This window comes from Cricetulus griseus, chromosome 2 (genome assembly GCF_003668045.3).
Source record: "Cricetulus griseus strain 17A/GY chromosome 2, alternate assembly CriGri-PICRH-1.0, whole genome shotgun sequence".
Lineage (NCBI taxonomy): Eukaryota > Metazoa > Chordata > Mammalia > Rodentia > Cricetidae > Cricetulus > Cricetulus griseus.
The window spans coordinates 456,957,571-456,970,072 of NC_048595.1; positions in this window are offsets into that span (position 1 = coordinate 456,957,571).

Here is a 12,502-nt window from a genome sequence, read left to right on the forward strand (position 1 = left end):
GCTGTGGACAAAGAATGTCACTGACCTACCACAAGGATTAGTATAAGGGGGAAATTTTAATAAATAATTGTTAAATGAATAGCGACATGTCCACAAGATCCTTAAAATGTGGCAGCTCTGGTGGCATCAGACAATCACATAACCAAACAAATAACCAACAATGCATAGAGGGTCCAGCACAGTGAGGCGGTACTACCAGAGTTGTGGAATATTGGGAAGACTTTCAGTTGCCCACAAACATGGCTTCCACTCTCTGTGGGTTCAGATTTGGTGCTTGACCCTTGCACGTAGCAATCCGTGTTACCTCAGGTTATAGCACCAACAAGCAAGGGCTGGTTAAGTCCTGGGATGTCAGAGGGGAGAACAGCTGTTGTGCAGAAGGCTGCCAGGAAGCTATAGTGCCAGGTGGGAGCAGAGAAGCAGAGGTCATGGGCCCCACAGGAATGCTGGGCATTTAAGTAGCCTCCTTCTTGTATTTTTCATTGAGAGAGAGAGAGAGAGAGAGAGAGAGAGAGAGAGAGAGAGAGAGAGAGAGAGAGACTCCCTGCAGCTGGTTGTCTTGGTAACCCTGTGTGTGGGTTAAGAGACATCTCAGTCAGGTCTTCATGACAAGGGTGAGGGTCTCTGGTAAGTACATTCCTCTACTGTGATCTTGTCTGGCAAGACTGCCTCTCCTCATGGGTGCAATTCTGGTTAACGCTTCCACCTTCTTGTGACTTCCCTTTCCCAACCAGCCATACCTCCTCAGTGTTTTGATGAGAACAAACCATTAAAACATCTTCAAAACATTTTTAAACGCCTCACAAGGTCACACATTTGGTTGGCCCCTGGCAACATTTAGGTAACAAAATCTCCATGAGAGAGAAAGCGATAGATAGTAGAAGAGAAAGCAAGCCCAGAGGAAAAACATTGTTTATAAATGAAGCCAGTGCAGCATTCAGGATCACAATGAGGCACTGTCAGCATCACGGGTGGCTAAATGGAAAGGTCAAGCTACCCGCTAACCCCTTTGCTGAGCCCAACGGGATAAACAAAGTCCAAAAGATAAAATCATGTCTTCCCTGACACCAGAGGCTCAGAGGTAGCTGCTGAAAACTCCCAGACACCCAAGAAATGTATGGAGAACACTGTGCATCACCGGTTATGGTTTGGCTGTGTTGTGCACACTCTCCACCTCTGAAGAAACTGCTTGTGTGTTTAGTTTCCAGCAGGTGTCCCAACCATTGAAGGGTGATCAGCTTTTGAGGTCTCAGACTTAACCCATGAATCTCTCCACAGTGATAGGATAAATCCTAAATTGATAGGATTTGGGGGAGGTGGTGAGGGTAAGGCCTGGCTGGAGGAAGTAGTGGGGTTGTGTCTTTGAAGGATTCATTTTATCCCTGCCCCCTGCTCTGACTCCAAGTGGCCACAAGGGAAGCTCTAACTCACTTCATAAACTCCAAGCCATAGTGTTAAGCCTCACGGATACCCAAGCCCCAGGGAGCAAATGAAAACCACCAGCTAAGATAAACTGTCTCCCTCAAGTGTTTGTTACAGCAGCACAGAAACCAGCAAACACAGGGCAGTATCTGTCGTGCCAAAGAGAAATGGCCCATGTCTGTAGATGAGTGCCTTTCCATGATGCCGCTTTTGGGCTCTGGCTTCCCCAAGCTTTTCTAGGAGGGTCAACTGGCATCCATAGCAAAATGCTTCAGGTCTGGAACTTACTGATCTTTGGATGGATAAAAAATAATTTAGTTTAAGACTGCCAGCTGCCTCAAATAACTCTGGCTTGGCTACAGCTTTGGAATAAGGACACAGTTGTAGGGAGCCGTCCCTGCATTCTCCATTACAATGATGGCGCCTGCAGGCACTGAATGTAAACAAGATTATTGCGCAGGTGCTGGGTAATTTTCCATTCCTTGATCTCTGCCTATTCCGTGGCATCATATGGCTTGATGAGCTACAGCCAATCATAGGGTGACACGTCCCAGGCGGTGGCTGCCAGCCTTTATTAGGGGACGGGATTCTTGGCTCGGGGTCTCCACTCTGGTAAGCTTATGCTCTCCTCTCAAGACGCATTAAAGCTTTACTGCAGAAGGATCCGAATGTCCTGTGTGGTTCTTGCTGGCGAGGCGATTGCGCGGGACATCTGGTGTCGAAACCCGGGAACTTGTTAACATCGCCGGCACTGCGGAGACCCCTCTAACGGGGCGGATTCAGAACTGCAGGGTGGTAAGTTCGGAGAGGTATGCTTTATTCTGACACCTTCTTTTTTGACTTTGTTTTTAATTTGTCACCACTATGGGATGGAAAAGCCTTAATTCTAGTCTTTATTCTTCTTTTGTTCACATTGGTCTTATATTATGCCCACCATGGCTGGTGTTCCAGTTCGCAACCAAGCTTACCCCAGGTAGCCTCCAGCATAATGGGCTCTTCAAAACAGAGAGACCTAATTAAAAACTGTCTAGAGATTGAGGCTTGCTGTCCCATGGTAGCAGAGAGTCAAAAAACGCTTAAAGAGGTACAGGATAATATATCAGAAACCGAACGAGATGAGAGATTAGGAGCTCAAAAAAGAAAGGACATGTCTAAGGAAAAAGGCCCTCCCCAGGATACAAAAAAAGGGGGAGAGAAAATAGGGAATAACCGGTCATACCCCGGTAAATTTAAGAGAAATAAAGACTCAAAACCTAGTCTCTACCTTACAGTGGAACTAGAGGCCTTGGAGCTGAGCAACTCAGACTCTAAGATTTTAGATCGGCTGCCAAAAGTAAAAGCAAATATGAGGCCACCGCCTGTTAATCCAGTGAGTGTACTTCCATCAGCACCCCCATTATTTGGTACCGACTCCTTTTTACCATTAGAGGAGCGGAGAAAACTACAGATGGATTTCCCAGTCTTTGACAGGGGAAAACCAAACAAAAGGAGGGAATGGGAGCATCCTTACCCTCGGTGCCAAGAGTTGCAATATCCATGGCACTCTTTACCCTTAATTTTCTAAACATTGACGCTCAGGGCCATACTGCGGCCAAGCGCCAGACCTCAGAACCTAAAAGGCCAAAGGAAATGGTAAAATGGAAAGATATCTTAACTGGTCTTTGGAGAGGCCCGGATCCTATTCTCGTAAGATCCAGGGGAGCTATATGTGTTTTTCCACAGGATGAAGAGAATCCCCTGTGGATCCCGGAAAGACTCACACGAAGAGCCCCTTCGGACCCTCAAAAGTCGGAACTCCACCCTCTCCCCGGGAGTTGAGAGCCGCTATTATCCAGATTAACTCCTGTCCTTGACGGAGAGATTGTCATCATAGATTGCTTCAGCTGTCTCTTATTTTAAGGAATGGGTGGGGATGGGATTGTTTGGTGTGGCCGTTTGCTGTGGATTGATGTTGCTTCTCTGGCTGGTCTGTAGGCTCAGGGCTCAAACTAAGAGAGACAAGGTGGTTATCGCCCAAGCGCTTGTAGCTTTGGAACAAGGGGCTTCCACTGATATTTGGCTAACTATGCTTAAGCAATAGGCCGCCGGCCAGACAGCTCTTGCACACCCGGAGCCTAGGCTCATTGCACAGGGTAGAGTGTCTGGCTTGAGCAGCCCATGAGGGATGTCGAGCAAGGCATCGCACAGAGAGTTGCCCAGTATGCAGGCTTCTCTGGGAGGCATGTTGTCCTGCATAAGGGTTGCCTGCCCTAGTCTCCCTTTCCCAGAAAAACGGCAGAGGACAGGTCGAGAGCGCTTCGGGTCAAGCTAACAGCCTGATGGCGACTCTTGTACACAGTCTTAATGTTTGATTGGGAAGGTACAACCTCTGCCTCTATCCCTCAACATTTGGGTGACCTATTTGCTTGTAAAAAAATGAAGCCTTATCATTAATTAATAAAAAAAGGGGGAGATGTAGGGAGCTGTCCCTGCATTCTCCATTACAATGATGGCGCCTGCAGGCACTGAATGTAAACAAGATTATTGCGCAGGCGCTGGGTAATTTTCCATTCCTTGATCTCTGCCTATTCCGTGGCGTCATATGGCCTGATGAGCTACAGCCAATCATAGGGTGACACGTCCCAGGCGGCGGCTGCCAGCCTTTATTAGGGGACGGGATTCTTGGCTCGGGGTCTCCGCTCTGGTAAGCTTATGCTCTCCTCTCAAGACGCATTAAAGCTTTACTGCAGAAGGATCCAAATGTCTGTGTGGTTCTTGCTGGCGAGGCGATTGCGCGGGACACACAGTGATGATTCCAAATGAAGTTCCCATGTCTCATAGGAACCTAAATTTGGGCATGCCATGTTCACACAGTGTTGCTCGTTTTCACCTTAGCTGTTATTTCCAAAATGACTTTCAAAGTAAAATACAGATGGCAAGATTTTAACCAATTCAAACTACCACATCTTATAATTGGTATAATCCCCAAGGCCTTTGTCTCTGAAGGCCTGATAATTAATCTGAAAATTAAATCTCACTCTCAGAAAACCAACGGTCGCTTTGCAGAGTTCAAACAACTGGATAAGGCCTTGAAGCCTGGGTGAGCTCAGAACATACCACCGAGTGCCCCTCTACCTCCCTGCCACCCTCCAGGATCGGCTTTCAACGGTGGGTCCTCCACTCTCAGGGTGACAGTCCATTCCAAGAATGCCTCTCTAATTTCAAACTGCTTTTTTCGCCCCTGGAAGATAATATAAAATTCATGTTTGATAGCCTATGCTTCTACTTTATAAATGACATTATCTGTTTATTTGAAATTTTATGGTAATCTTATCCCATATGAAAATAGCCACTTCTTATTGTCCAATAACCTAAAAGAGTAAATTGGGTGGTGGGGTGGGGCTGGGGGGCAAGGCGTGCATCTTCTCCTTGAATGGAGCATGGGGCTGGGCTGCAGATAGCCGACAGTCTTGCGAAGCCTGTCCCTGGCTTCCTCGTGAGTGACCTGCCACAAACAAGCCAAGGAAATGTTTGAAAGAAAGCTACTATTCCATACATGTTAGCCATCTCTGACAGAGAAGACATGCACTGTCTGAGAATTCCTATGGCTGTGACCAAACACGATGGCCAAAAGTAAGTAGAGGAGGAAAGGGTTTATCTGGCTTACCCTTCAGCACTGATGCTCATCACTGAAGGAAGTCAGGACAGGAACTCAAACAGGCCAGGGTCTCAGAGGCAGAAGCTGATGCAGAGGTCATGGAGGGGAGCTGCTTACTGGCTTGTTCCCCTAGCTTGCTCACTCTGCTTTCTTATAGAACCCAGGACCACCAGCCTAAGAATAGCACCACCCATGATGGGCTGGACTGGGCCCTCCCCCATTGATTATTAATTGAGAAAATGCCTTGCAGCTGGATCTCATGGAGGCATTCCCTCAACCGAGGCTCCTTCCTCTCTGATGACTCTAACTTGTGGCAAGTTAGCACACAAAACCAGCCATACAGAGACACAGTGCTCTCAGTGTGTCCTGAAGGTGCAGGTCCTTTGTTCATGCTTCTATTCCCATGGCTTGGGTAATTTTCCCCCAAATGTCCATATGTTATGAGGTTTAGCCTTAGCCCATGATGCAACCGGGAGATGGTAGAAACAGTAAGACGTGGGGTATAGCGGGAGGAAGTTTACTGTGGGAGGAACACTGGAGGTGTGCCCTTGACAGGAACATTGAGACCCCAGGTGCGTTCAGTATCCGTTCCTTGTCTTTTCAGATGCATGAGGCAAGCAGTCCCCTCTGTCATGTGCTCCTCCATGACCCCCTGTGACCTTCAACACAGACCCAAAGCAGTACACCAACAACCATGGACAGAAACCTTCAAAACCGAAAACAGAAATGAGCATTCCCCTTTTAAGTCGATTTCCTTGTTGTTGTTTTTTTTCCACCATAGCACATTTATACAGGCACTATTCCATTTCATAGTATGTCATAGATATTTGAAAGCATGAAATGCATTTTGTTTTCCTTACAGAGTTATCATGACTCTCAGACATTTTATGCTGATTATGTTCTCTAAATTGACATGAATTTTCCAAGTCCTTCTTAAATGGCACTGATGAACTGACACTTAAGGTCTGTGGACTGTCCCAGATTTCAGCCCAAAGGGCATTTCACAGCTGGCGTTTGAAAACCTATTTCCCTTCAACTGTCACACATGGTATATTTAGTTCTAACTTATTTTTCCTAGCATAGAGGATGCCATTTTTTAGGATGGTGTTTTTTTTTTTTTTATAATTTGCTTATCAAGTTTTTCGTGTCAGACAAAGTATTAGTGTTGTAATTGTGACTGTGGAAGCTTTACATAATGAAAGCTCTATCTGTTTGTTTTGCAGGATGCTCACATAGGTCTCAGGCTCATTTGTCTTGGGAGTCTATCCACACACATCATAAAACTTTCCTCTGCGGGTACTGCCACCATGCTAATGGAGCCAGCCAGAGGTGCACAGCGTGCCATGTACAGAGAGCAATATTAAAATAATGTTCAGTGAACAGCCAGATACATAACGTTTAATTAGTTGGAGCACAAACTTTTAAAGCCCCAAACCATTTAAATTATTTGCTCGCTATCAATTTAATGACTGCCTCCAGAGCCAAGCACCTTGAGTTGGGGGAGAGTTGGGGGCCGATAAAAGCCAGTCCTGCCTGCCTGCAGAGTTCCTGAACCCTTAAAGTTCCCACCCTAAGCAGCAATTCCCTATTCAACTGTGTTCGTGCTTCCTCCTACCTTTTCTATGGAGCCCAGACCTCCAGGGCAACATTGATTATCTGTCCCAGGGGCCAGTTGCTGATTTGATCAGCCAGTCAGTCGTTTATTTAATAAGTTCCTCCCTCTGCACTCACTCAGTCAGCTGCTCACACATCCGTTGATTCACTCGCTGACGTTTTCACCACTCTACCTTTACCCAGCAGATCAGCAGATAACTCATGGGCTTCCACAAGGGGCCGCCTCTCTGGTCCCTGAGCCCCTGGAGTTTACTACTTGTCGTGAACTCATTAACTCCAATCCTGTGCTGCTTCCCTGTCTACTCCAGATCTGATAAGCACATTTGTGGTGAAATAGGCAATAAATGGTCTTGCATGGCTGTTTGAACCTGAAGACTGCTGTTCTACAGGACAGAGTTCCTTCCTTCCCTGGCTCTCAGCCTCCCAAGGAGAAGGACCAGGGAGGAACCCATGATGCTGCCATGACCTCCTTCCTTGGTTTCCACCTCTGAGCTAAGCTTCCCTACTTCAAACACTCATCTGGAGACCATTTCAGCCTTGTGCTGCTGAGGTTAAAATAGCTTACTAAATCGCCCTGCTCCCCCTTAAATCTGCCTCCTGGGAAAAAACTAAAACAAAAAAAACTCCTCAGTAAAATTGCAAGTCTCTTAGAACTGGTATCCCAAAGTATGCTAGGGAAGGGGACTGCAGATTGACACGGAACTCAAGGCCTACCAGGAAACTTTATGCTGATTAGAAGAAAACAGGTTCCCTGCTAGGTGCATGAGTTGGCAAACACCTGCCTGATGGCACGTGCCACTCCCTGGACCAGCCAGGAATCGTGTGATGGATTTCACCTTCTGGTGATTTCTGCAGCATGGGAACTGCACCCATGACAGCGATGTGTCTCTGCTTTAGCTGGATACGTGACATCAGTAGACTCTTGAGTTGCAGAAGAGGCACACTCTCTCAGCCTCAGTGGGGCCCATCTTACTCTCTACTTCTCTCTTAATCCTGTGGTTCTACTGTTCTGTCCAGTAGAAGGAAAATTCAGGGTTCCAGGTGTTTGCTCTGGCCACCCGAGACCTCTTTGCCTAGATGTTTGTAACTTATTTCTCCCCTTAGGCTGCAGCATAGACATTGTGACGTGGGTCAGGCTGGCTTGCTGACATTTAGTCTCAGAACTAGTCCAAATGGAGTCCCTGGGTTCTTGTCTTGGTTAGGGTTTCTATTGCTATGAAAAGACACGGTGACCACGGCAACTCTTATAAATGAAAACATTTAATTGGGGTGGCTCGATTCTGAAGTTCTGAGGTTCATCAGTCCATTATCATCATGACAAGACATGGCAGTCTGCAGGCAGACACGGTGCTGGAGAAGTGGCTCAGAGTCCTACATCTTGCAGGCAACAGGAAGTGGTCTCAATATCACACTGAGTGAAGCTTGAGTGGATATAGGGACCTCTAAGCTCCACAGTCACACACTTCCTCCAGCAAGGCCACACATACTCCAACAAAGTCACACCTCCCAACAGCGATGCTACTTTTGGGGGCCATTTTCTTTCAAACCACTGCATTCCATCCCAGGCCCCAAAGGCTTGTAGCCATATCCTAAAAGGCATTCAGTCCAATTTCAAAAATCCCCACAGCCCATCTCTTCTGAGATTTATGCAATCTCTTAACTGTGATCCCCTGTAAAATCAAAAGGCAGATCACATACTTCCAACACATGTCACAGGATATACATTACCATTCTAAAACATAGGGAAGGGAGCTTAGTGAGGAAATACTGGACGAAAACAAGACCAGAAACCAGGTAGGCAAACTCCAAACTCTGCATCTCCGTATCTAATGCCGAAACGCTCTCCACATCTCCAACTCCATTCAGCTTTGCTGACTGCAACACACTTCTCTCTTGGTTGGGCTGGTTCCACTCCCTGTAAGCAGCTCTCCTCAGCAGGTATTCCACAACTCTGTCATCCCTAACATCTCGGGGGCTCCAAGTCAATCCAGGCTTCAAATTCAGAGCTTCACACAGCAGCATCTCTAGACCTCCATGCAGGGACCCCCCCGACACATGCCTGACCTCCGCAGAGGCTTCCCTTAGTTGTGAGGCACATCCCACAGCCCCTTTCTTCTCTCCTTAACTCTAAAGCCAGAACCATGTGGCTGAAGCCATCAAGCTCTCTGCTGCTCGCGGGGTCCGGAACATGGCCCCCTCATTCCATTACATCCTCACCAACTTCCTCTTTTCCAGGGTTTTCTTCATTGGCTAAGCTGGATCTGTAAACCAGGCTGGTCTCAAATCAGAGATGCGCCAGCTTCTGCCTTCTGAGTGCTGGGACTAAAGGCTGCGCAGCTACCACCACACAGCTGTAAATGTTTCTCTAATACCTTTTCACAAGCTGGGTGGGATCTTGCCCTGGGGTCACCACACCCTTCATTCCATTTTTTAATCTGTTATCTCCTTGAATACAGGACTTCGATCCATTCCACTTCCTGGTCTCTTTTTCTCCTCAAATGTCTTTGCTAAGCTTGCTCCTTTCCAATATAAATCTTCATTAGCGTTGACACTAGTAACTACACTAGTGTTATACTAGTATATACTAGGCTGTTTGGAGATTTCCTCTGCTAAGGAAATTAATCTAAAACTCTTCACTTTTGCCTCAGGCAGACATTTTGGACAGGGGCACCAGAGTTTCACAACAAGGATTTCTAGGCATCGCACTAAAATTCTTCTCCTCTGAAACCTCTAGAGCCAGTCCCCCACCCCCATGCCCACCCAGTTCAGATCACTCAGCACCAATATCTTTCATGGTGTGACCTGTTAAGCAGTGCTTAAGAATTCCATTGCTTTCCTCACCCAAACTCCTGAAATCCAAATTCAAAACAAAACAAAACAAAACAAAACAAAAAACCAACCATGGCCAGGTCTGTCACAGAAATTCCCCCAGGCCCTGGTGCCAACCTCTGCCTTAGTTAGGGTTTCTGTTACTGTGAAGAGACACCATGACCATGACCATGACCATGACCATGACAACTCTTATGAAGGAAAACATTTAACTGGGCGGCTTACAGTTCAGAGGTTCAGTCCATTATCATCACGGAGGGACATGGAGGCACGTAGGCAGACATGGGGCTGGAGAGGGAGCTGAGAGTCCTACATCTTGTGCAAGCAACAAGAAGTGTTCTGAGACATTGTACGTGGCTTGAGCATTTATGAGACCTCAAAGCTTGCCTCCACAGTGACACACTTCCTCCAACAAGGCCACACCTCCTAATAGTGCCACTCCCATTGGGGGCCAATGAAGGGACCAGCTCCCCATTTTGGTAGCCATGACAGTAACACGTGCTTGTCTGACCTTGTCCTAGTCACTAGAAAGTCAGATGCCTGCCTTGTGGCAAGGAACCAATCAGAAGTTAGCTGGTGGTGCTGTGCTTTACGACCCTGGGTGTGCTTTACAGACAAGTGCACAGCAATACATGCAGAGCATAGCAACCACCCTGGGAGGGCCTATGGGCCTTAACAACCAGTTGGCCAATCAACACAGGACAAGCCCTCCAAGCCTGGAGGCACACCAATCGTGAGCCTGCGCGTACCCCTAGACACTCCCCTTACACCGCCCTACAAGATCTCTATGCAGCTGGTTCGAACTGTCTTTGCGAGCCATCCGCCATGGCGGGTGGGTGAAAGACCTGAGCTAACATGGGGATAGCTCGTTAAACAACAATAAAGCCTCATGCAGTTTGCATCAAGCTTTTGAATCCGCCTGGTGATTGGGGTAACAATGGTCCTGGGCTGAGACCCCGGAGGCCTGAGTTTTCCGGGGGTCTAACACCATATTCTTTCAAACCACTCTACTATCTGTCTATCTATCTATCTATCTATCTATCTATCTATCTATCTATCTGTCTGTCTATCTATCTCTGTTTCTGCTTTTCTCCTGATATTTTCTCTATTCTCTATCCCTTCTATTTTCCTGTCTCTCACAGAAAGCCCTGGCTAGGTCTAGTCTACTGTCCATGTTCAGTCTACTTCTTTTTCTCTCTGTTCTGGACCTTTGCAAATGTCTTTGGTTTCTCTGTCTCTCATATCCACAATAAAAACCTCCCCTTAATTGATTAATACCATGGAGAAATCATGTCATTAGTTATACACCCTCATTCTGTAGAAAAGATATCAGACATTCAACAAACTTAAACCTTTCCTGTGTTTGTAGGTAGGAAAGGTTGGGAAAGGATCCTGGCCTGTGACTCATTCTGTATCCCACCTGGGATGCAGGGCCTCAAATGTACAGTCTTTAGCTAGATACCCATCGTCACTTTCCCCAACTCCATTCCCAGAGCTCTGAGCATAGTACTTAGTCCAAGAGCCAACATGGGCACAGAGATCAATTTCTGCCTCTACAGTTTCCATCCTGGGGAAAATTACTTCATCTTTCATCTTCCTCCTCTCCAAACAGGGAGTGAATGTTCTAATGCTATAGGGCTGATGCAACCTCTACAAGGACTGAAGTAACAGAATTTCCTATGGCCTTGTGGATAAATACTGAGTAGTGTCTCCCCTCCCCCATCAAACACCCCTTTCATTGTCTTGCCTTGAGCTATTATTAAATAGGAAATGACTTTGATAAAAGCACCCCATAGTCTGTTTGACCTTGAGCAAGGTGTGAATCATGATAAAACTTAATGTGTTTAAATAGTCCAAGGCCGGTTGGGCCTTTTAACAGGAAACTTTGGATATCCATTTTAAACCCTAAAAAGGTGCTGAGCTGCCTTGGGGCCCTGATGGAAACTGGTAACAGACAGACAGGCTAGCAAGAGACAACGCCAGCTGGCTGCATGGCCTCTAATTCTCCCTCTTCCTCTGTGCCCTGATGGCAGACACTTTGCCTGTCCCATTCTTCTTCAGCTCCCCTTGCTCATTGGTTGTGTGTAGGTTCCCTGAAAAAGTGTTCAAGACTTTGAAGTGTGTAGAAAAATGTGTTCAGATGGCATAGGGCATTTTTCATTGCTCAAGAAACTGCTTGGGGCTGTTTAAATTATAAAGAAAAGATGTTTCTTATGGTTCTTCAGGCTAGAAATCCCATGTTAAAGACCATGTGAGACATTAACCTTCTGTGGTTGTAACACAAAGCTAAGGCAATCAGTGAAATCAAGGGAGAAGGTATATTCTGCTCTCACTTTTGGAACCTCTGGCTCATGGTGGCTCGTCGTGATTGTCTCAAATAAGAAGGTAGATACATGTAGTGGGTATTACAGAAGTTATGTTTTATTATGTTGCAAATGGAGTTCTTAATTGGTCTAAATAATAAAAACCCGGAGTCAGATAGAGAGGAAAATGCTGAGAGATCAGAGAGAAAGAGCATGCCAATGCCACCTTTACCTCACTAACTTCCCAGAGGAAAAGAGAGAGAGAGTTCCTGTTTTTTGCTGCTTGTAACCTCTCTCCACTCATCCATGTCACTTCCTGTCTCTGCCCAGCCATCTTACTTCCTGTCTGTCTATACAGACCTCCAGACCTCTATGGTTGGCTAGTGGCAAGCTCCATCCTCTGATCTTCAGACAAGGTCTATTTATTCAAGCAAGATATTACCACATTATGACAAGAGTCATCACATGTTCCTAACTAGCATCCTGAGCCTATCTCTCCAAGGCTGCTCACCTGTGTGATGCATCTTAGCTGAAGGTCAGGTCCAGTCTCTTACAGAAGTTTCTGATTAGAGGATCAGGACTCTCCAGCCACAGGGCAGTTCAAGGTGGCATCTCTCCAGATGTGTAGAGCAGAGCACTGCTTTTAGTTTCTGCTTGTGGACAGTCCAGTGGGCATCGTGGGTTCTAGGACTTTGTC